General features: G+C 46.7%; 1 protein-coding gene and 1 pseudogene across 1 annotated transcript in view; both read left to right on the top strand.

Moving 5' to 3' along the window:
* Positions 1–24,977, top strand: part of cbarpb (CACN subunit beta associated regulatory protein b) — a 187,873-nt gene that overhangs the window by 73,892 nt on the left and 89,004 nt on the right. The window lies entirely within an intron of this gene.
* On the top strand, positions 6,140–6,378 carry LOC139229465 (U2 spliceosomal RNA; annotated as a pseudogene).

Here is a 24,977-nt window from a genome sequence, read left to right on the forward strand (position 1 = left end):
AGAACTTAGTACATTGGGGGTCCCTACATGCACAGGAGCAGGACAGCATGTACAGATGCACAGAAACATTGATCTCACCACCAACTACCTTGGTGGTGACCATTTCCATTACATTAAACACAATTTTTTTTGTGCATAAATACCCTTTTTCAAGCTCCACAGATCTGCACAGACACTCCGTTAGCTGTACACACAGAAATCTGTACAGTAATGAACATCCATGTAAAATAAATATGCCACTAATTAAAACATCATATCACCAGACTGGGCCTGTTCTGTGAATATCAAGGGATGTCAGCACATGCTTCTGTTCATGAGCTTCTGTTAAGATGTGGGGCAGCAGTGGGCGAGCAGATAAGATGGACATCTGCTTAAGCCAAATTTGTTGCCACTGTTCCAATGGTCCCTCCTCACTGGGACAAATGCTGCAGTTCTTCTTAATCACTGGTGCCTGCTGATGATTAGAGAACCATTAGCTGATGGTTATTCCAGATGCAGAACAACTTCTCAGGGTATACCCTGTACATGTATTTGTTTTTAAATAGAGTACCTTTAAAATTCAGTAAACTTTGAAGATAACTAATACGTTTCCATTTGACACTCAGGCCAGAATAAGCCATCGATCTTCTATTTAGTTATGCAGAGGGTCCTGCGTAATCATCGATGAAGTGACAGATTTCTGACCTCATCACAACCCTCATTCTCGCTGGTTGCAAATGACCTTGTTTTTCACAGATAATCTAACAGCCCTACAAAGAAGGACAGCTTTTTTTTCTACTAGCTCTTTCTATCTTTCCTGAAATAAATCAGTGAGTAACCAGGAAAAATTTCTAACTGAGAAAATGACTAAAGTTTCGATAGAAAAATGTTGCCGTTTTATTAAACTGGACTCGAGGAGCCAAGCAGAGGGATCGGCTATTCCTGTTGCATGGGGGCTGTCTAAAACATAGAAACATAGAAACATAGAAAATAGGTGCAGGAGCAGGCTATTCAGCCCTTCTAGCTTGCACCGCCATTCAATGAGTTCATGGCGGAACATGAAACTTCAGTACCCCCTTCCTGCTTTCTCACCATACCCCTTGATCCCCCGAGTAGTAAGGACTACATCTAACTCCCTTTTGAATATATTTAGTGAATTGGCCCCAACCACTTTCTGTGGCAGAGAATTCCATGGTCCAGAACTTAAAGAAGGGTAACTTTGAAGGTATGAGGCATGAATTGGCTAAGATAGATTGGCTAATGATACTTAAGGGGTTGACTGTGGATGGGCAATGACAGACATTTAGAGACCGCATGGATGAATTACAACAATTGTACATTCCTGTCTGGCGTAAAAATAAAAAAGGGAAGGTGGCTCAACCGTGGCTATCTAGGGAAATCAGGGATAGTATTAAAGCCAAGGAAATGGCATACACATTGGCCAGAAATAGCAGCGAACCTGGGGACTGGGAGAAATTTAGAACTCAGCAGAGAAGGACAAAGGGTTTGATTAGGGCAGGGAAAATGGAGTACGAGAAGAAGCTTGCAGGGAACATTAAGGCGGATTGCAAAAGTTTCTATAGGTATGTAAAGAGAAAAAGGTTAGTAAAGACAAACGTAGGTCCCCTGCAGTCAGAATCAGGGGAAGTCATAACGGGGAACAAAGAAATGGCAGACCAATTGAACAAGTACTTTGGTTCAGTATTCACTAAAGAGGACACAAACAACCTTCCGGATATAAAAGTGGTCAGAGGGTCTAGTAAGGAGGAGGAACTGAGGGAAATCTTTATTAGTCGGGAAATTGTGTTGGGGAAATTGATGGGATTAAAGGCCGATAAATCCCCAGGGCCTGATGGACTGCATCCCAGAGTACTTAAGGAGGTGGCCTTGGAAATAGCGGATGCATTGACAGTCATTTTCCAACATTCCATTGACTCTGGATCAGTTCCTATGGAGTGGAGGGTAGCCAATGTAACCCCACTTTTTAAAAAAGGAGGGAGAGAGAAAGCAGGGAATTATAGACCGGTCAGCCTGACCTCAGTAGTGGGTAAAATGATGGAATCAATTATTAAGGATGTCATAGCAGCGCATTTGGAAAATGGTGACATGATAGGTCCAAGTCAGCATGGATTTGTGAAAGGGAGATCATGCTTGACAAATCTTCTGGAATTTTTTGAGGATGTTTCCAATAAAGTGGACAAAGGAGTACCAGTTGATGTGGTATATTTGGACTTTCAGAAAGCTTTCGACAAGGTCCCACACAGGAGATTAATGTGCAAAGTTAAAGCACATGGGATTGGGGATAGTGTGCTGACGTGGATTGAGAACTGGTTGTCAGACAGGAAGCAAAGAGTAGGAGTAAATGGGTACTTTTCGGAATGGCAGGCAGTGACTAGTGGGGTACCGCAGGGTTCTGTGCTGGGGCCCCAGCTGTTTACATTGTACATTAATGATTTAGACGAGGGGATTAAATGTAGTATCTCCAAATTTGCGGATGACACTAAGTTGGGTGGCAGTGTGAGCTGCGAGGAGGATGCTATGAGGCTACAGAGTGACTTGGATCGGTTAGGTGAGTGGGCAAATGCGTGGCAGATGAAGTATAATGTGGATAAATGTGAGGTTATCACTTTGGTGGTAAAAACAGAGAGACAGACTATTATCTGAATGGTGACAGATTAGGAAAAGGGAAGGTGCAACGAGACCTGGGTGTCATGGTACATCAGTCATTGAAGGTTGGCATGCAGGTACAGCAGGCGGTTAAGAAAGCAAATGGCATGTTGGCCTTCATAGCGAGGGGATTTGAGTACAGGGGCAGGGAGGTGTTGCTACAGTTGTACAGGGCCTTGGTGAGGCCACACCTGGAGTATTGTGTACAGTTTTGGTCTCCTAACTTGAGGAAGGACATTCTTGTTATTGAGGGAGTGCAGCGAAGATTCACCAGACTGATTCCTGGGATGGTGGGACTGACCTATCAAGAAAGACTGGATCAACTGGGCTTGTATTCACTGGAGTTCAGAAGAGTGAGAGGGGACCTCATAGAAACGTTTAAAATTCTGACGGGTTTGGACAGGTTGGATGCAGGAAGAATGTTCCCAATGTTGGGGAAGTCCAGAACCAGGGGTCACAGTCTAAGGATAAGGGGTAAGCCATTTAGGACCGAGATGAGGAGAAACTTCTTCACCCAGAGAGTGGTGAACCTGTGGAATTCTCTACCACAGGAAGTAGTTGAGGCCAATTCACTAAATATATTCAAAAGGGAGTTCGATGAAGTCCTTACTACTCGGGGGATCAAGGGGTATGGCGTGAAAGCAGGAAGGGGGTACTGAAGTTTCATGTTCAGCCATGAACTCATTGAATGGCGGTGCAGGCTAGAAGGGCTGAATGGCCTGCTCCTGCACCTATTTTCTATGTTTCTATGTTTCTATTCTGTGAGGAGTGCATTCAGGAGGCACAACAGGAAGTGGCAGATGATGGACAGAGCAGAATACTCGATGTGGTGCAACCCCCTGTGACGTATCCCATAAATGTCTGCTCTTACTGCAGAAAGCAAGATTTGCTGCTCAAGTACCATCATTTTGTAGAAGAAGCCCCAGAGGCAGCGACAGTGCCATTTTCTCAGCAGATTGCTACGACCAATCACTTGCCATAATCATGCAAAATAAACAAAAGAGGGGGACGCAAGCTGTCACGGACTGCAGGCATGAGTGAGCGCTGCTGGTCATGTTCACAACTGGTTAAGTTCCCATGAATTTACCGCTACGCCGATGCATATTCTCCTCATGCTCCCTGCATTTCCATTTTGGACCTCTTTATTATGCGAAGACAACAATCGCTGTTCAGGAGATTTATTTTTCCCAAATCTGGGCATTAGCTGTGGGGGTGGCTGTGGGTTACGCACCGGCACAGTGATGTCATGTGCAGTGTGACGGATGGAAGTGGTCTTCTGGGGAATGTGCTGCTTGTTGCAGGCGGTGAGTCACTGTTCAGGGTTGTGTAGGCGATGAGTCTGATTTATGCTTTCTGCAAAACTCAGGCAGCTGATATAGATCAGGTCTGGAAGATCCATCAGCACTTCAAACACTCACCCCCATACAGGTTCATTGAAAATAGAACCAGCAAGGATAATCAATTTGGATTACTTTACCGGCAAAACAGCCTCATTACAATTATTAATGTTTTCTTCTTTTAGCATGCTGTACTGATTTTTCATTCAGTGAGCAGAACATCTTGTTTTAACAGATGGTACTCTTTCTTGAGTAGGAAGGCACAGCTTCGGACCTATTCAGCCACCTCATTCCAAGCCTCTCTCTAAGATCCTACCTTGCATTTATTTCAGTATTACAATAAATATTTTTCAATTCTTATTTTTGAGTGCTTCTTTATGCCTGAAGCATATGTGGATGTTAAGGAGTTCAGAGTTGAATTAATGGCAAGTCTTTAGCGTTATCACTATTCCCCGTCATAAATGAATTTCTTCTCTTGAGTTAATTTTTTGGACCATTAGTTACTAAATTCATCAGCTGCCTCTGAGGACTGGCAGAGCAAATTTGATATTTTATAATTAAAAGTGATAATGCCCAACTGTACTCCCACCTGTCCAGCCACTTGCAATTCTGTTTCCCATTTGTCTTTACCCATTTTTTATTTTTCCTGACAGTTTTCTTCCATCTTCTTCTGAAGGTGTTGACTCCCTTGCTGGAATACACTTCAGTGGACTCCAGTTGTCTTCTGCTACCTCATTCAAATGGCTACAATTCATGTGTGAGTTGGCACAAACCCGAGATCTCTCCTATCTATATGTTCAGGAACCTTGTATTTACCGGCAAGACTTCGGAGGAGCATTTCTTTAACTTTCTTCCCATCCAATGAGTATGTGAAGTGTTCTTTTCCCACCCACTCCATAGATGCTTCCCACCTCTCCCAAGTGTCCCACTTCTGCAGCCTTGTTCTTTCAGCGTTATAGATGTGAAACTGTTGTGGGATCATCAAAAGCATAAAGGGAAGTGGATCACTTTCATTGGTTCCACCATCCTACTGCAAGAGCAAGGAACAAGGAGATCAGAGGTGATAGTGTAAAAGGTCGGAACAGCCATGAAGTAGGTGGAGCCTAGGCACAGGTGGATCAGCTGGCCATTGGGTAGAGATATGTTGGAACAAGGATAAAAGATTCTGAGGAAGGAAGGATTTTAAAGGCATGCAAGAAGGTTTTTTGAAGCATGAGAAAGGAAATGGAATCTCTAACATGAGTGGCCGGAATCTTCCCAGCCCTGCGAGTGCGGGTTTGGAGGCCCTGATTGACAGCGGGTCGGGATCTCACTCTAAACCCGCCTCCATGTCAGTTTCTGATCTGTCAGGTCTGTGTGCAGATCACAGACCCGACAGCAAGTGGCGGGCCACTTCATTAAGATAGTTGACAGGTAATTGCATGCTACTTAAAAGGATTAAAAGCAGGCACTTACAATTTTACCAACCTTTTGACGGGTTTACCATCCCTTGGGGAACATGACCGGTAACTGGAGTTGGGTTCTCAGTGACTCTCCGTTACTTTGGCTAGTTGACACCTGCAGACGTGGTATAACAGCTACCCTTTCACATCAGTTCACTTTCCAATATCAGGAGCTACAGCCTTCAAGTTTTGGAAGAGACATTTTGAGCTGTATGCAGTTTTGATGTGTTTGCCGTGAACTCTCTATTCACTGTCACCTCCTTGGAGCAACCACTCTCGCTATGGACAGAATCGCTTCTGTCATCTCAACCTCACCTGCCATCTATTCCAGCAGCATCGCTGCCCTTAAAAAAAAAATAAATAAAAAAAATCTCACCTTGGTCCTCAGAATCCTACTACGATCAGTCCCAACGGCAACATGACTAAACACACCAGAATCACCAACAACAGCACCAACCTTCTCCGCAATCAACTGATGCTGCACAGGACACGGGGCATCAGCACCTGACCACATTGCTGCCCAGGAAGCCAGGAAGACCTCACCATGGCCACATTTACTTGATGCTGTACACTCTGGCTCCCACATGATGCGTCAGGTTGGCACCACCCCACACCAGTACCATGAAGCATCCCTGCAATGCCCAAGCCATTCCTTTCACACTCATCACCATTGTGGGGTTACCTTTATGTCTCACCATTCACTACAACTCACTAATCGCTTCTCAGCCTTTTGGCTAAGATCATGCGTAACTGACCTGACAGGGGAGTAACCACCATAACCCCAAGGTGGTTCTCCCTGGATCAGGAAGGTATATGCTTGCTTTTTTGGAAATAGGAGGTGGGTGGGGTGGCTTGACTCATCCACCTCCACGGAGGTGTGTGGGGTTGCTGACCCATCCACCTCCATGGCACGAACCTGGTATTGCAGTACTTCCAGGAACGGTGCAGTGGCTCTGGGCCTTTTGGCTAAGAGCATTGGCGCAGAGTGATCCTTGATGTGTGCAAGGTGACCTCTGGCGTTTGTGATTTGACAAAGAATTGGAACGATTGGCTACGAATTTTAAAAAAAAACTCACTAAGCCACTTCCAAAGGTGCCCACAAACCTGTCCAAGAAAACAAAGTGCTGAAAATAAAGATTTCAATGTTTGACAACACATCAACATATACTTTACATGAACATTGGCTAAATGACCCAAGTACCTACACTTGTGTGTTAGTTGGTATGATTGGACAAGGATTTGGGTGAGTGTGAGGGGTGGCTAATGAGATGGGGATGTGATAATGTAGATAGAAAGAGAGGGATGGTTGGTTGGAGGTACAAGGTAAGTTGGTGTGAGTAAGGATGTGCAGGAGTAGGGGAAGGCAGAGTGATGGGGATGTGATGAGTGGCACAGCAGGATGAGGTTGAATGTGGGTTTGCAGTAACATTTCGTGATCTATTTGAGATCATTGAAAGGTTTGCGCCACTGCAGCCAATTCCTCCTGACAACATTCCTGCTTCTGCCCTCCTGTGCAATGTGCACCCAGGCTGCATTGGTCTCCTGGGGAGGTCTCTTACGCCCATTGGAAGGGACGAGAACCTCCCTGCGTGCGGTGACTCTGGAGGGAGTGATGGGAGAGCCTGTGTGCAGCCGTGCACCTTTGTGCAATGTTTGCCAGTGTTTGCAGCAGCTCAGTGCTGTAGAACACTGACAGAGCAACTGACAAAATCAACATGCACATGGTCCCTTTTAAGGAAACCAGCTGATGCGTCATCAGATGATGTAATCAGACTGGCTTCCTGTTAATTGGCCAGGAACCCCACAAGGCGGGCTTAATAAGCCTCAGCCACAGAAGATTGCTGCGAGCGGGCGGGATGGAGTCGGGAGCGGCTTTCCCACATGCCAGCAATGCTGGCCACACCCAACTTGCCAGGGGTGGCGAAATCACGGCCAGTGTGTGGTACTTTGAAGAAACTGGAAGATTGCAGGATATTGGATGCATCGTTTGTAAGGCGAGTATGAGACTGGTAGGGAGCAACGAGCAGTCGTGCTTACTGCTGACAGTAAGCAGTCAAAAGGGAGGGATATTGAGGAGGAGACATGCTCAGCAAGTTTGATATGCAGTGGGAAGGGGGGATTGTAAAAACTTTGAGATGGCCTGAAGAGGCGTGAAGAAGGTTCTCCATAGAAATCTTGGTATGGAAGGACCATTGTATCAATGCTGGTGCTGGCTCACACACACACGAGCCATCTACTCAAATCCGATTACCTGTGCCTTTCCTGTACTCTTCAATAACTTCTCAAGTATTTAACTTTTTTGAAATATTTAAACTGGGTATTACTCCTGGCTGGCCCACCCACATTCTAGCCTACTTAAACTTGAGGTCATCCAAAACTCCATAGCCGTGTCCTAACTCGCACCAAGTCCCGTTCACCCATCACCCCTGTGCTCGCTGACCTATATTGGCTCCCAGATAAGCAACGTCTCAATTTCAAAATTCTCATCCTTATTTTCAAATTCCTCCATGGCCTCGCCCCTCCCTATCTCCGTAATCTCCTTCAGCCCCACAACCCCCCCTCCCCAGAGCTATCTGCACTCCTCTAATTCAGCCCTCTTGAGCATCCATGATCATAATCGCTCAACCATTGGTGGCCGTGCCTTCTGTTGCCTAGGCCCTAAGCTCTGGAACTCCCTGCCTAAACCTCTCTACCTCTCTTTCCTCCCTTAAAACCTACCTCTTTGATCAAGCTTTTGGTCACCTGCCCTAATTTCTCATGTGGCTCAGTGTCAAATTGTTTGTCTTATAATACTCCTGTGATGTGTCTTCAGAAGTTTTACTACATTAAAGGCACTATATAAATACAAGTTGTTGTTGTGATTGTCTTGATTTCAATAGTCACGTGTGGTAAAGAATTTCATATTCTAGTAATTCTTTGTAATGATAAAATTCCTCTTAATCTCCCCCTTCATGCTTCTAGTACTAATCTGTTTTGGGGCACCTTGTTACCAATTCATCGACCTATGGAAATAATTGCTACTATTTATTTACAATCTTTCACCCTGACACACAGATGCTTTGATAATCTTTGAGCCTTGTGGAATAGCCTGGAGAGAAGGAAAGAGTAGAGAGGCACAATGAAAACAAACAAATAACAGGATAGGGAATCTGGGAAGATAGACTGGTAAGGGAATTTGCGAATGGAGTGGGCAGAAAGGGGTGCAATGGCCTATACCACCAGTGCACAGAATTTTCACAACTGTGAATTATTATCAGAATGCTTATGGGAGTAGCTGATTATTTTCACGCATCTATCTTCTATCCATTGAAAGTGGATCCATAATTGAATTAATTCGCAATGTTATCAAATGACCCTGTTTATATGTGGGGTGGTTTTTTAGTAACAATGGGGCAAGGCTTACAATTGCAATATTATTGCCAATACAATACTATACATTGTGTAAGCCAACAATGGCAAAAATAAATTGCTGGCATGTACAGGTGGGCTTAGACAGCAGCCTTCCTGCAGCTTAACCCAAGATGGTGGGCTAAACGGCCAATGCCGATGGCAGGAACCATTTAACCTTAGCTGACAGCACTTTCCATTCTAGGTAACCCACATGATGCCTGCTCAAGGAACATTTTGATGTCTCCAATGGTACTTGTATGTGTAATTCAAGTTAGAATTCCATCCAATGGCATGTTTTATTGTGCAGAACATATTAATAAACTATCAACCATGACAGAACTTACTTAATGCTCTCAGCGGCGAAGGAACGGCTTTTGTCGTTCACCCCATGTACAGTTGCCCAGAGACCTTTCGCGGGCTTGGCAGCAGAGATTTCTACTAATCCGATGCCTGATCCAGTGCTGCGCCCTCTGCAGGAGTTCTGTGAGTGGGGCAAGCAGCAGGAAGGCTCTTCAACCAATCAGATTGAAGTATCACCATTGAGGCACATCAGGAAATTAAAAAAATATGGAAATATAAATCACAATGAAATCATTGTAAAGGAAGCAAAATAAAGATTGGGACATACAGATGAGATTAAGGAGATAGATAAGAGAAAAACAGAAAAAAAAATATTAACATACTTAAAATAATCTGCAACATTAATTTTCTTCTGAGGGAATGAGACTCCACACTTGTAAAATTAATTTTTCAGGGCCAGAGAGGTTCAGCACTAACCTTTTCAGCCATTTTTAAAGTGGTACAAGTCAGCAATTAGCACATGTTCACGCCATTACATTGATTTTTTATGCAGATTCCATCGTCAAAGATTGCAACAGCACGGCCTGTCGAAGAGCAGGGTATCACTGACAGCGATTTCAGTGTTTAACTGTGTGTGTGCAGACGCCAGAAGTTGCTGTCAGATTTACCCAGTAATAACAGCGAATACTGATAGCCTCGCCGTTATTACAGCAACATCCGGGCCAATGATTGCAATCTTGTGATGGATTACACTTTCTTGTCTGGACTTTGTGTGGGGGAATCTGGATGTTTCTTATGATTAGGAAAAGTCATTATTCATCCAAGAACAGCAAGTCTGTTCTCTGTAATGAATGTTTAATTCCTGTATATACCACTCGGCCCCAGTATTTCATTAACTGACAAGTAGCAATGAAGTACAAATCCCAAAACATCCTAATTTTTTGAAGCCTGAAGCTGCACAGTTTGGCCAGGCCGAACACACTCCCTGAACAAAGGTTTCACACTTGATCTTCTGTTTCAGGATTAGGGGCAAAATTGCGTATCGCCTCATTTGGGGTGGGAACCTTTGTGAGTTGGGACTTCCTGCCCCTGGCGCAGAAGTCCCACCCCTCGACATTAATTGAGGTTACTGCCCCAAGAGAAAGTAGAGCGCAATGTCGGGCGCTCCACTTCCCCTCGCGGGGTGGGTCTGGAGCGCTAAGCGTGCACAGGTCGGAGCGCTACACGGCCTCTCTGCGTAGTGCTGACGTAATCACGGGGCCCAGCCTTTCCATTAACGGGGAGGGCATGCTGCGAGCTCTGCAGGGGTTTTGACAGGGCCTCCGTTAGGCCACCGGGGATGCAGGGTGCCGTGGCCACAGCCTGGCACCGAAGCGGAGTGCTGAGCTGCATCATCACGGGACGGACCCCGCTAAAACACTCCCAGAGGCCGGACTGGTATGTTGGGCGGAAATAAAAATGGCGGTGCGCATCTCCCCATTAAGTTTCGCCCCGCAGGCGAAGTGTGGCCCAGTTTGCAACCCTCAAGGCTGGCGCTGACATCGCCCACAGCAGCCTCATGGGGCGCTGCCCAATTTCTGCTGCGGGGCGCAAATGGGTCGCTGCGCATGACGATGTCATCATCACCGGAGGTGCAGCGGCCCAGGGCGCTACCGGCAGGGGGGGCAGATGCTACCGGTTTTGTGCCTCCGCTAACTCTCGTGCAAATTTGGTAGCCCCCTCCACCCCGGGCAAAACACATTTTCACCCCATTAGCACCCCCCCCCCCCCCCCCCCGGGGCAAAACACATTTTCGCCCAATTAGCACTCCCCTTTAGAGGCGCTAACGGGAGGCGTACAGCATGCCAAATTTTCCCCCTATAATCTCTTGCATATGCTGACAAACTTTGGTATTTCTTTTGCTTGTCTTGCTGAGGAGAATGCCATGGCCATCCCCTTCTTCATCATTCCATCATCATAGGTGGTCCCTCGAGCGAGGATGACTTGCTTCCACGAGTTCACAGATGTTTCAATGAAGGACCCGATGTTCCAGTCCTGAACTCCAATTGAGGGCGGAAGATACCTGTGCGTCAATTTTTTAACGTGTGGTGACCGTTGCACACCAGCCACCACACGGGCTTGACAGAGCTAGGTCTTGGTCCAGTGGCAAGGATTAACCAGGACGACTGGAGACCTGCTCTGCTCTGCATGGACATCCATAGCAGCAGTGAATACCTTCAATTCAAACTAGAAGTGAGAGAAACCAAGAAAAAAAAACAAGACAAACTGGAGAGTGTACCACAGGAAAAAGGGGGCCGAGATAAAGGAAGAAGGAGAGAAAGACAGGAAATGAGGATAAGAACATAAGAAATAGGAGCAGGAGGAGGCTGGTTGATCCCTCGAGCCTGCTCCGCCATTCAGTACAATCAAGCCTGAACTGATCATGGACTCAGTTCCACTTCCCTGCCCACTCCCCATAACCCTTTATTCCGTCATCGCTCAAAAATCTGTTTATCTCCGACTTAAATATATTCAATGACCCAGCCTTCACAGCTCTCTGGGGCAGAGAATTCCACAGATGTACACCCCTCAGAGAAGACATTCCTCCTCATCTCAGTTTTAAATGGGCAGCCCCTTATTCTGAGACTATGCCCCCTAGTTTTAATTTCCCCTATGAGTGGAAATATATTCTCTGCATCCAACTTGTCGAACCCTCTCATTATCATATGTTTCAATAAGACCACCTTTCATTCTTCTGAACTCCAATGAGTATAGGCCCAATCTACTCAACCTATCTTCATAAGTCAACCCCCTCATCTCCAGAATCAACCTAGTGAACCTTCTCTGAACAGCCTCCAATGCAAGTATATCCTTCCTTAAATATGGAGAGCAAAACTGCATGCAGTACTCCAGGTGTGGCCTCACCAATACCCTGTACAGTTGTAGCAGGACTTATCTGCTTTTATACTCTATCCCCCTTGCAATAAAGGCCAACATTCCATTTGCCTTCCTGATTACTTGCTGTACCTGCATGCTAACTTTTTGTGTTTCATGCACAAGGACCCCCAGGTCCTTCTATATTGAAGCACTTTGCAATTTTTCTCCATTTAAATTATAATTTGCTTTTCTATTTTTTCTGCCCAAGTGGATAACCTCACATTTTCCTACATTATACTCCATCTGCCAAATTTTTGCCCACTCACTTAGCCTGTCTATATCCCTTTGCAGATTTTGTGCCCTCCTCACAATTTACTTTCCCACCCATCTTTGTATCATCAGCAAACTTGGCGACATTACACTCGGTCCCTTCATCCAAGTCATTAATATAGATTGTAAATAGTTGAGGCACCAGCACCGATCCCTGCGGCACTCCACTAGTTACTGTTTGCCAACCAGAGAATGACCCATTTATCCCGACTCTCTGTTTTCTGTTAGTTAGCAATCCTCAATCCATGCTAATATATTATCCCCAACCCAGTGAGCTTTTATCTTGTGCAGTAACCTTTTATGTGGTACCTTATCGAATGCCTTCTGGAAATCCAAATACACCACATCCACTGGTTCCCCCTAATCCACCCTGCTTGTTACATCCTCAAAGAACTCCACAGAATTTGTCAAACGTGATTTCCCTTTCATAAAACCATGCAAACTCTGCTTAATTGAATTATGCTTTTCCAAATGCCCTGCATCTGCTTCCTTAATAATGGACTCCAGCATTTTCCCAACAACAGATGTTAGGCTAACTGGTCTATAATTTCCTGCTTTCTGTCTGCCTCCTTTTTTAAATAGGGGCGTTACATTTGCAGTTTTCCAATCCGCTGGGACCACCCCAGAATCCAGGGAATTTTGGTAGATTATAATCAATGCATCCACTATCTCTGCAGCCACTTCTTTAAGGATCCTAGGATGCAAGCCATCAGGTCCAGGGGACTTGTCCCCCTTTAGCTCCATTATTTTACTGAGCACTACTTCTTTAGTGATAGTGATTGTATTAAGTTCCTCCCTCCCTAAAGCCCCTTGATTATCCCCTATTGGGATGTTTTTAGTGTCTTCTACTATGAAGACTGATACAAAATATTTGTTCAAAGTCTCTGCCATTTCCCTGTTCCCATTATTAATTCCCCAGTCTCATCCTCAAGGGGACCAACATTTACTTTAGCCACTCTTTTCTTTTTTATGTACCTGTAGAAACTCTTACTATCTGTTTTTATATTTCGTGCTAGTTTACTTTCATAATCTATCTTCCCTTTCTTTATTATTTTTTTCATTGTTTTTTGCTGGCTTTTAAAAGTTTCCCAATCCTTTGGCCTCCCACTCGTCTTGGCCACATTGTATGTCCTTGTTTTCAATTTGATACCATCCCTTATTTCTTAGTCAGCCACGGATGGTTAACCCTTCTCTTACAGCCTTTCCTTCTCATTGGAATATATTTTTGTTGAGAGTTATGAAATATCTCCTTAAATGTCCACCACTGCTCATCAACCGTCCCACTCTTTAATCTATTTTCCCAGTTTACTTTAGCCAACTCTGCCTTCATACCTTTGTAGTCTCCTTTATTTAAGCTTAGGACACTGGTTAGAGATCCAACTTTCTCACTCTCCAACTGAATTTGAAATTCAACCATGTTATGGTCACTCATTCCTAGAGGATCCTTTGCTAGTAGATCGTTTATTAATCCTGTCTCATTACACAGTACCAGATCTGAGATAACCTGCTCCCTGGTTGGTTCCGCAACATACTGTTTAAGGAAACTATCCTGGATACATTCTATGAACTCTTCCTCTAGGCTACCCTGGCCAATTTGCTTTATCTAATCAATATGAAGGTTAAAATCGGCCATGATTATTGCCGTTTGTTTTTTACAAGCCTGCATTATTTCTTGATTTAACTCTGTCCAACAGTGTAGCTATTGTTTGGAAGCCTATAGACTACACCCACCAGCGACTTTCCCCCCTAATTATTCCTTATCTCCACCCAAACTGATTCAACATCTTGATCTCCTGAGCCAATATCGTTTCTCACTAACGCACTGATCTCATCCTTTATTAACAGAGCTACCCCACCTCCTTTTCCTTTCTGTCTGTCCTTCCAAATTGTCAAATACCCCTGAATATTCAATTCCCAGCCTTGGTCGCCTTGCAACCACATCTCTGTAATGGCTATCAGATCATACCGATTTGTATCTATTTGTGCCGTCAATTCATCTATTTTGTTACGAGTGCTGTGTGCATTCAGATAAAAAGCTTTTAAATTAGTTTTTTTACCCTTTTTTCCTGCTTTGACCCCACTTTCATGTTTATACATTTTGTCCCTTCCTGGCACGCTCTGGTTTTCATTTCCCCCAGTGCTACCCCGCTCTATTGCCTTCTCCTTATTCTTTGACTTTTTAAATTTTCGCTCAGCTGAACCCTCCCCCCCACTAATTAGTTTAAAGCCCTCTCTACAGCCCTAGATATTTGATTTGCCAGGACCTTAGTTCTCAGCACGATCTAAGTGGAGCCCATCCCAACGGAATAGCTCCAGTATTGGGGCCAGAGTCCTACGAACCAAAACCCATTGCTCCCACACCAGTCGTTGAGCCACGTGTTTAACTCTGATCTTGTTTACCCTATGCAAATTTGCTCATGGCTCAGGTAGTAATTCAGAGATTATTACCTTTGTGGTTCTGCTTTTTGATTTGGCCCCTAGCTGCTCAGACTCCCTCAGCAGAACCTCTTTCTTTGTCCTACCCATATCATTGGTACCTAAGTGGACCATGACAACTAGATCTTCCCTCTCCCACTCCGTTCCTCTCCAGCCCAGAGGAGATGTCCTTAACCCTGGCACCGGGTAGGCAACACAGCCTTCGAGACTCATGCTCTCGGCTGCAGAGAACCTTATCAATCCCCCTAATGATACTGTCTCCTACCACTACAACATTTCTTTTTACTCCCCCCACTTGAATGGCCCCCTGTACTACGGTGCTGTGGTCAATTTGCTCATCTTCCCTGCAGTCCCTGCTCTCATCCACACAGGGAGCAAGTGCCTCGAACCTGTTGGACAAGAGCAAGGGCTGAGGTTCCTCCATCACTCGATCCTGGGTCCCCATACCTGCCTCACTCATAGTCACGCCCTCCTGTCCCTGACCACGGAGCAAATTTGAATTAATTAATTAATATAAGGGGTGTAACTCTCCCCCTCCCTGATGTGTCGCAGTGTCTGCAGCTCAGAATCCAGCTCATCATCACGGAGCTGAAGTTCCTTGAGTTGCAGACGCTTGCTGCAGATGTGGTCGCTGTGGACCTCAATGGGATCAACCAGCTCCCACATGCAACAGCAGAAACACATCGCCTGTCCTGCCATCTCTAATATATTTAATTAATTACGTTTTCAAGTTTTACTATTAATCCCAGCTCTTAATTCAAACCAATGCCCCAGAAAATTGAGAAAAAATCACCAACTAATCATTTCCCTTCTTAGCACATGAATCAGATACAGTTTACTGCTTTTAAGCATGCTGATGTTTTTGGTGGAAGATAATGCCTGAGGGTCACAACGGAAGATCTTACACCTAGGATTTGTCCAAAATTGGCAACTCTGAATTTGGCTCTTGCCAGCCATGTGAATAACAACTCATGTCTATAATCTTCCACAAAGATGAAAGCTTCTAGATATACCCGGAGAGGTATTTTCATGGAATTGTGAAACTCAGTTCTACTAATCATTGTTTTAAAGCAACGGAAACATTTCCTTCCCCAATGGAGGAGACATGTTTAGAAACCAAGCTGTTTATTGAGGCTTTGCTGAGATCCCGTGTTGAAATCCAAATGTGTTGCCTTCTATAAAGGCCATTCTTTATTGTAATGTATGCACCTGTGCGTATGCTCACAGGTTTGTAGAGCTGTTGAGTTGTGAGTGGCTTAGCCACTCGTGATATTTACAAGACTCAATAAAACCCCAGTCAGTTGGGTTGAGATCAACCACGATGAGGTATGCAGTTGTGAGCCCAGTGGATGAACTAGTAATGTGTAGTGTGATTGTTAAATCTTTGCTAATAAACCAACTAGTTCTTAATAGCAATGTGTTGCTATGAATTCTTAAGCATGAAGCAAATACATTACATTTATGTAGTGATATTATTAATATCACTTGGACTATTTACTTAACTGACAGTTTGCAAATGCACTGCACACAAAGTGTTTCCATAGCTAGTGATTTGTAATTAACCTATAGTGTGGGCAAAAATAAATAAATGGATCATAATCACTCAACCATTGGTGGCTGTACCTTCCGTTGCCCAGACCCGAAGCTTTGGAATTGCCTGCCTAAACCTCTTCGCCTCTCTACCTCTCTTTTCTCCATGAAGACGCTCCTTAAAACCTACCTCTTTGACAAAGCTTTTGGTCACCTACCCTAATTTCTTTTACCAGGCGTAAGAATTTCAAGAGCATTCACTGGGCAGAAGTTGGACAAATAGCCCAACTCTCCACCCTGACAGATTGCAAGTTCCGGGTTTCAGCGCATGCGCAGTACGTGCCTAAACCCAGAAGTTGCGGGTCCCCTACAGGCTCAAACGCAGCTGTAGGGGCCCCAAATGCAGCCTCAATATTCAGCAGAATGGAGTGATGTCGTTGGTTGCAGAAACCTGTGGAGTAGTATTGCCTGTAGTATTTTATGCACATGACTTGAGGCCAGAAAAGTAACTGCTATGCATTGTAACATTGCAATGTGTTACAAGTGCATTGTGCAACATGTTATTAACTTGTATCATGCATGCCCTCGGATGACTCACAGTTTGAGGCTAATGAGATACAACCCACCTGCATGAAGCTTTGTTTGGCCTCGATACAAAAACTTCATAGCTTTAGCTCCTTTTAAACAATGCTACGAACATGTGCAAATAGTGCTGACACCCAATGTGTGGGTCTTGCATGGCCAGGTGCAAGTCTTTTTTATATTCATTTATGGGATGTGGGCGTCACTGGCAAGGTATTTATTGTCCATCCCTAACTGCCCTTGAGAAGATGGTGATGAGCCACCTTCTTGTATCGCTTCAGTGTGTGTGGTGAAGGTACTCCCACAGTGCTGTTGGGGAGGGTGTTTCAGGATTTTGACCCAGCGACGCTGCAGGAACGCGATATATTTCCAAGTGGGGGTGGTGTGTAACTTGGAGGTGCTGGTGTTCCCATGCGCCTGCTGCCCTTGTCCTTCTAGCTTGTTAGAGGTTGCGGGTTTGGGAGGTGCTGCCGAAGAAGCCTTGGCGAGTTGCTGCAGTGCACCTTGTAGCTGGAACACACTGCAGCCACGGCGGTGAAGTGAATGTTTAAGGTGGTGGATGGGGTGCCAATCAAGTGGGCTGCTTTGTCCTGGATGGTGTTGAACCTCTTGAGTGTTGGAGCTGCACTAATGAAACAAGTGAAGAGTTTTCTGACTTGTGCATTGTAGATGGTGGAAAGGCTTTAGGGAGTCAGGAGGTGAGACATCCGCTGCAGAATACCCAGCCTCTGACCTGCTCTTGTTGCCACAGTATTTATGTGGCTGGTCCAGTTAAGTTTCTGGTCAACGGTGACCCCCAAGATATTGGTGGTGGGGCATTTGGCAATGGTAATGCCATTGAAAGTCAAGGTGGTTAGATTTGTAAGAAATCGTGGATTGTAACAAATAGTCTTATACTGGTTCCCTAGCTCAACAGTTTGTCCAAATTGATGACTGAAGGATTCCAATCACATCAAATAAGGAATTGTACAGACAACGGAGTAACAAGGGCAAAATGCAAAAACAGGCTTTAAGAGGTCTAACAAGGAACCTGGAGATTTTAGAAAACTGTTCAAGAGAATGTGTGGTCTCATAGGGAGGAGACAGTTTGTCACTTAAGAGTGGAGACAAAGAACTCGACATAGTATAGGTTAAATGGTCCTGTCCATCTCTTTACCCCAGGTCCACCCCTCAAAAAAGACAACAAAAGAGATATCTAAAGTGCTTTTCAGGGCAGACGGTGCAGAGAAGAACTGTTCATGCCACCAGCCGTCTGTCCGATCGGGACTAATACCAGCTACTTGTCACGGTCGTATGTTTACGATGTCCATCCTGATTGTGTGTTGTGTTTGACTATATTTGAACTACCGCTCCTTAATAAAATGCCTCATACCTCCTAAGACCCTTTGGGTATCTGTGCATGACCTGTGATCCTAATCTTACAGACTCTCGAGATTCACTAAGGCTGGTAAATTACTGTTGAGCTGCAGTCAGCTATGCGGCACAAAGGTGTCAGGACTAGACAATGTACAAGCAGCTTTTAATTGGCATTAAATTGGACTATGGATGACAAAGTATAAGCTCATCAGGATCAAGACTGGAAACAGCATTGAAAGAGTGCTTGCCAGACAAATTGTTCATACTCAAAAAAACATTGTTGGAACATTGCTGATTTAAGTAAGCTTTGAAGTTTAAGCATCCATTAAAGTCAACAAAACAGCTATTTAATAGAAATGTGTGCATGTCAAATAAGGCCAACATATATAAATGAGCAGGAAATTGCTACACAAAGCGATAATTTAACATAGACCTCGTGTATCACCCGTGCATGTGGTGCGTCATGAATCAGAAGACTTGACTGTTCTCAGTGGGATAGGGTTTAGCAACCAGCGCACATTGATGTGTGTCTTCTATGTACTTAAGTTTGCTTTCAGTGAGCTGTGAGATACAAAAGGGACACGAAGCAATACTGGGTCCCTATAATTTTCTTTAGTTAGTTTGGGAGCACTTGCGAAGTTAAGCCACCTGATCTCACACGTCACCAAGTTATCATACTTAACCCTTAGACTGCCTGTAGCTTCAGGGAATTCTGTGTTTCTTGAGCCAGCCATTTCATTTTTTAAAGATTTGTCCTCCTTCACTGTAATGCTGAATAACCTCACACGAAAGAAAGACTTGGATTTATATAGCGCTTTTCACGACCACCAAACATCTCAAAGCGTTTTACACCCAATGAAGTATTTTTGGAGTGTAGTCACTATTGTAATGTGGGAAACGTGGCAGCCAACTTGTGCACAGCAAGCTCCCACACACAGCAATGTGATAATGACCAGATAATCTGTTATGTTGATTTGAGGGCTAATTATTAGCCAGAACACCAGGGATAACTCCCCTGCTCTTCTTCGAAATAGTGCCATGGGATCTTTTACATCGACCTGAAAGGACAGACGGGGTCTTGGTTTAACATCTCATCCGAAAGACGGCACCTCCATCAGTGCAGCACTCCCTCAGCACTGCACTGGAGTGTCAGCCTAGATTTATGTGCCCAAGTTCCTGGAGTGGGACTTGAACCCACAACCTTCTGACTCAGAGGCGAGTGTGCTACCCACTGAGTCACAGCTGACACTATTACACTATTATAATAATAATGGTAGTTAGATGTAAGGAGTAGCTTTGTTATATCAATGTTACTAAAATATGTATCTTAAAATGACCTTTACTTGCCTGCCTTATCTTTCCACAACTCTATTATTCATTATTTTTTATGCATTAATTTAACATTAAGTATACAGTATTATTGAAATACACTATATGAACTTTTATTTTATATTGCTTCAAATTGATTTCAAGTTTGAATAACTTTCTTAACCGCCATGAATTTCCCATTCAATATTGACCTGGAACTTATGTAAGTTGAAAGGTCTGTGTTTAACCAATTGAGACTAAATATTGTAGTTTGGCCTGCTCACATTGTGGGAACAACAGGGATAAACTGTGAAATGATTCTCAGAATGACATTTGGTAGCCTGAAGCAGGGTGAATGGTTAATGAGATTATTCATTGCTTATCACCACCAAATGAGTTATCTTATTCATAGTGCCAGCTGTGGCTCAGTGGGTAGTACTCTTGCCTTTGTATCAGAGGTTGTCGGTTCACTCCAGGAATTCAAATACATAAATCTAGGCTGACACTCCAGTGCAGGGCTGAGGGAGCGCTGCACTGTCAGAGGTGCCGTCTTTCAGATGAGACGTTAAATCGAGGCCCCTTCTGCTCTGTCAGGTGGACATAAAAGATTTGAAGTAGAGCAGGGGAGTTCTCCCCAGTGTCCTGGCCAATATTTATTCCTCAATCAACATAACATAAACATTACCACATTGCTGTTTGTGGGACCTTGCTCAAATTGGCTGACTACACTTCAAAAAGTATTTCATTAGCTGTAAAGCGCTTTGAGACGTCCAGTTGTCATGAAAGGTGCTATATAAATGCAAGTCTTTCTTTATTTGGCACATTTGAAGGGTTAAATCATAGGAACAGGACTAGGCCTTTTAGCACTTCGAGCCTGTTCTGACATTCATGTTTGATCTTTATCTCAACTCCATTTTCCCATCTTTATTCCATATCCCTTGATACCCAAATCCAACAAAAATCTATTGATCTCAGTCCTAAAAATTTTGACCAAGCATCCACAGCTTTTTGGGGAGCGAGTTCCAAATTTCCACTACCTATGTGGCCAAGCTCTAATTTTAAGATCATGCCCTCTTGTTCTGGAGCCCCCTCCCCCCACCCACCAGAGGAAGCAGTTTAAGAATAACAAGGCTACAGGTGCGGATGGAATCCCTGCTGAGGCGCTAAAATATGGCGGAGAGGCGCTGTTGGCACGGATACATGACCTCATCTCTCTCATCTGGAGGGAGGAGAGCATGCCGGGAGATCTGAGAGATGCAGTGATTGTGACCATTTTTAAAAAGGGGGATAAGTCCGACTGCGACAACTACAGGGGAATCTTCCTGCTTTCAGCCACTGGGAAAGTTATCGCTCGAATTCTCCTCAATCGTTTTCTCCCTGTGGCTGAGGAGCTCCTCCCGGAATCACAATACGGATTTCGCCCCTACGGGGCACAACAGACATGATCTTTGCAGTGCGCCAGTTGCAGGAAAAATGCAGGGAGCAGCGCCAGCCCTTACACATGGCCTTTTTCGATCTTACAAAGGCCTTTGACACGGTCAACCGCGAGGGTCTATGGAGCGTCCTCCTCCGTTTCAGATGCCCCCAAAAGTTTGTCAACATCCTTCGCCTGCTTCACGATGACATGCAGGCTGTGATCCTTACCAACGGATCCATTCCAGACCCAATCCACGTCCGGACCGGGGTCAAACGGGGCTGCGTTATCGCTCCAACCCTCTTCTCAATCTTCCTCGCCGCCATGCTCCACCTCACAATCAACAAGCTCCCCGCTGGAGTGGAACTAAACTACAGAACCAGTGGGAAGCTGTTTAACCTACGCCGCCTCCAGGCCAAGTCCAAGATCACCCCAAGCTCTGTCGTTGAGCTGCAGTATGCGGACGACGCCTGCATCACCAAGCGAGTCAGAGGCTGAACTCCAGGATATAGTCAATGTATTCACTGAGGCTTATGAAAGCATGGGCCTTACGCTTAACATCCGTAAGATAAAGGTCCTCCACCAGCCTGTCACCGCCGCACAGCACTGCCCTCCAATCATCAAGATCCACGGCGCGGCCCTGGACAATGTGGACCATTTCCCATATCTCGGGAGCCTCTTATCAACAAAGGCAGACATTGACGGGGAGATTCAGCATCGCTTTCAGTGCGCCAGTGCAGCCTTCGGACATCTGAGGAAAAGAGTGTTTGAAGACCAGGCCCTCAAATCTACCACCAAACTCATGGTCTACAGGGCTGTAGTAATACCCGCCCTCCTGTATGGATCTGAGGCATGGACGATGTATAGAAGGCACCTCAAGTTGCTGGAGATATATCACCAACGATGTCTCTGCAAGATCCTGCAAATCCCCTGGGAGGACAGGCGCACCAACATCAGTGTCCTCGACCAGGCTAACATCCCCAGTATTGAAGCACTGGCCACACTTGATCAGCTTCGCTGGGCAGGCCACATAGTACGCATGCCAGATACGAGACTCCCTAAGCAAATGCTTTATGCGGAGCTCCTTCATGGTAAGCGAGTCAAAGGTGGACAGCGGAAATGTTATAAGGACACCCTCAAAACCTCCCTGGTAAAGTGCGACATCACCACTGACAACTGGGAGACCCTGGCCAAAGACCGCCAGAGGTGGAGAAAGTCCATCCGGGAGGGCGTTGAGCTGTAAAGAGCATGAAGAAGCCAAGCGCTGGCAATGGAAGGAGCGCGTGGCAAACCAGTCCCACTGACCCCTTCCCTCGACTAATGTCTGTCCCACCTGTAACACACTCGTATCGCACTGTTCAGACATCAAAGAACTCACTTTGGGAGTGGAAGCAAGTCCTCCTCAATTCCGAGGGACTGCCTATGATGGTGATGATGATGATGATGAATTTTAAGATCATGCCCTCTTGTTCTGGAGCCCCCTCCCCCCCACCCACTAGAGGAAGCCGTTTCTCTGTATCTACCCTATCGAATCATTTTATCATTTAAAATACCTCAAAGATCACCCCATCTAATACATGACTCGTATATCATCAGCTCTATTATGATTATGGTTAGGATTAGTTGGTGGAACAGCCAGGAATAGTGTGTCCAGTAAACTGGTCATTATGATACTGCAGAACAGTTTACCCTGCAGCAGACTATCTACCTGCTTCAGGACAAATCTTTTTTAAAAGCAGTTAAAAAATACATAACAGTGTTAGTACTAGAATATTTGATTGATAAGTCATTTTTTGAGGTACGTTTTAAAACTTCAGTAGAAAAAGAGGAGTGACATATAAGGGATAATTTCATGAGATTCTACTGCCAGCACAAAGCCTACCTACAGACAAGTGAGGGATGGAGATAGAATAAATCACTAACTCCCTGCTCATTGCTAGTGAGGCTGTGTGCTAGCAAAGGAACCTTGCAAACTTACCCTTATAAACCTGTCTGATCTACATAATGTTCATAACAATAGATACATGGGGCCCAAGTTTCGGGCCGCGACTAGAACGGCGCAGCCCCGACCTGGTCGCCCGTTTTTCGCACCACCAAGTGCGCCTAAAAAAAACTTCCAGATTCTCCGGCTCCCTGCTGGTCCTCGGCGCGGCGCAGCACGAGCTGTAGGGGGCGGAGCTAGGTCCCTGCGCTGAAAACAGTGCCAGGACCTCTGCACATGCGCGCTACAGTGGGCACGCATGTGCAGTAACTCCAGGCGCCCAAAACTGTGTGGGAGGGGCCCGAAGCCCGCAGCCCCTAGCCCTGGCCAAATGGCCTCACTGGGGCTGTGTGCATAAGGCTCCTCCCACGCCCAGCTCCTGCTTCCTCCCGATCCGACTCGCGCTTCCCCCCCCCCCCCCCCCCAACCGCACCGGACCCGACCCGACCCCCCGGACTGGACCCGACCCGGGCTTCCCACCTCCCTTCCCCCACCCGACCCGACCTCCCTCTCCCTCAACCCGAATCGACCTCCCTCCCACCACCCCGCCCCCCCCCCGCCCCCCCGCCGGACCCGACCCAACCTGACCTCCCTCCCCCCGCCCCCGACACGAACCGACCCGCGCTCCCCTCCCTCACCCCCTACCTGAACCAACCCGACCTCCTTTCCCCCCCCCCCGACTCGATCCGTGCTCCCGACCGCCCCCCTCCCACCCCCGGACCGGACCCGACCCGCGCTCCCCCCCGCCCGACCCGCGCTCCAGACCCCACCCAACTGGTGCGACGCCCGACCCGAAGTCTGGCGCTGCGGGCTCCCCCCCCCTCCTCCTCCTTTCTCCCCCCCTCCTCCCTCCCCCCCTTTCTCCCCCCCCTCCTTCTCCTTTCTCCCCCCCCTCCTTCTCCTTTCTCCCCCCCTCCTTCTTCCTCCTTTCCCCCCCCCTCCCTCTTCCCCCCACCTCCTTCTCCTTTCTCCCCCCCCCTCTTCTCCCTTTCTCCCCCCCCCTCCTTCTCCTTTCTCCCCCCCCCTCCTTCTCCTTTCTCCCCCCCCTCCTTCTCCTTTCTCCCCCCCCCTCCCTTTCCTCTCCCCCCCCTCCTTCTCCTTTCTCCCCCCCCCTCCTTCTCCTTTCTCCCCCCCCCTCCTTCTCCTTTCTCCCCCCCTCCTTCTCCTTTCTCCCCCCCCCTCCTTCTCCTTTCTCCCCCCCCTCCTTCTCCTTTCTCCCCCCCCCTCCTTCTCCTTTCTCCCCCCCCCTCCTTCTCCTTTCTCCCCCCCCTCCTTCTCCTTTCTCCCCCCCCTCCTTCTCCTTTCTCCCCCCCCTCCTTCTCCTTCTCCCCTCTCCTTTCTCCCCCCCCCTCCTTCTCCTTTCTCCCCCCCCCTCCTTCTCCTTTCTCCCCCCCCCTCCTTCTCCTTTCTCCCCCCCCCTCCTTCTCCTTTCTCCCCCCCCCTCCTTCTCCTTTCTCCCCCCCCCTCCTTCTCCTTTCTCCCCCACCCTCCTCTCCTTTCTCCCCCCCCTCCTTCTCCTTTCTCCCCCCCCCCCCTCCTTCTCCTTTCTCCCCCCCCCTCCTTCTCCTTTCTCCCCCCCACCCTCCTTCTCCTTTCTCCCCCCCCCTCCTTCTCCTTTCTCCCCCCCCCCTCCTTCTCCTTTCTCCCCCCCCCTCCTTCTCCTTTCTCTCCCCCCCCCTCCTTCTCCTTTTCTCCCCCCCCCCTCCTTCTCCTTTCTCCCCCCCCCTCCTTCTCCTTTCTCTCCCCCCTCCTTCCTCTCCTTTCTCTCCCCCCTCCTTCTCCTTTCTCTCCCCCTCTCCCACCCCCTTCTCCTTTCTCCCCCCCCTTTCTCCTTTCTTCCCCCCCTCCTTCTCCTTTCTCCCCCCCCCCCCCTCCTTCTCCTTTCTTCCCTCCCTCCTTCTCCTTTCTCTCCCCCCCTTCTCCTACTCCTCCTCCCCCCATCCTCTGCCTCCCTGCCCCCCCTCTCTCCTCCTCCCCCTCCCCTCGCTGTCAGAAACACAGACACTGACAGACAGAGAGTGAGAGACACACACAGACAGAGATAGAGACACTGACAGAGACACACTGGG

The sequence above is a fragment of the Pristiophorus japonicus genome, chromosome 18, assembly GCF_044704955.1.
Source record: "Pristiophorus japonicus isolate sPriJap1 chromosome 18, sPriJap1.hap1, whole genome shotgun sequence".
Taxonomy (NCBI): Eukaryota; Metazoa; Chordata; class Chondrichthyes; family Pristiophoridae; genus Pristiophorus; species Pristiophorus japonicus.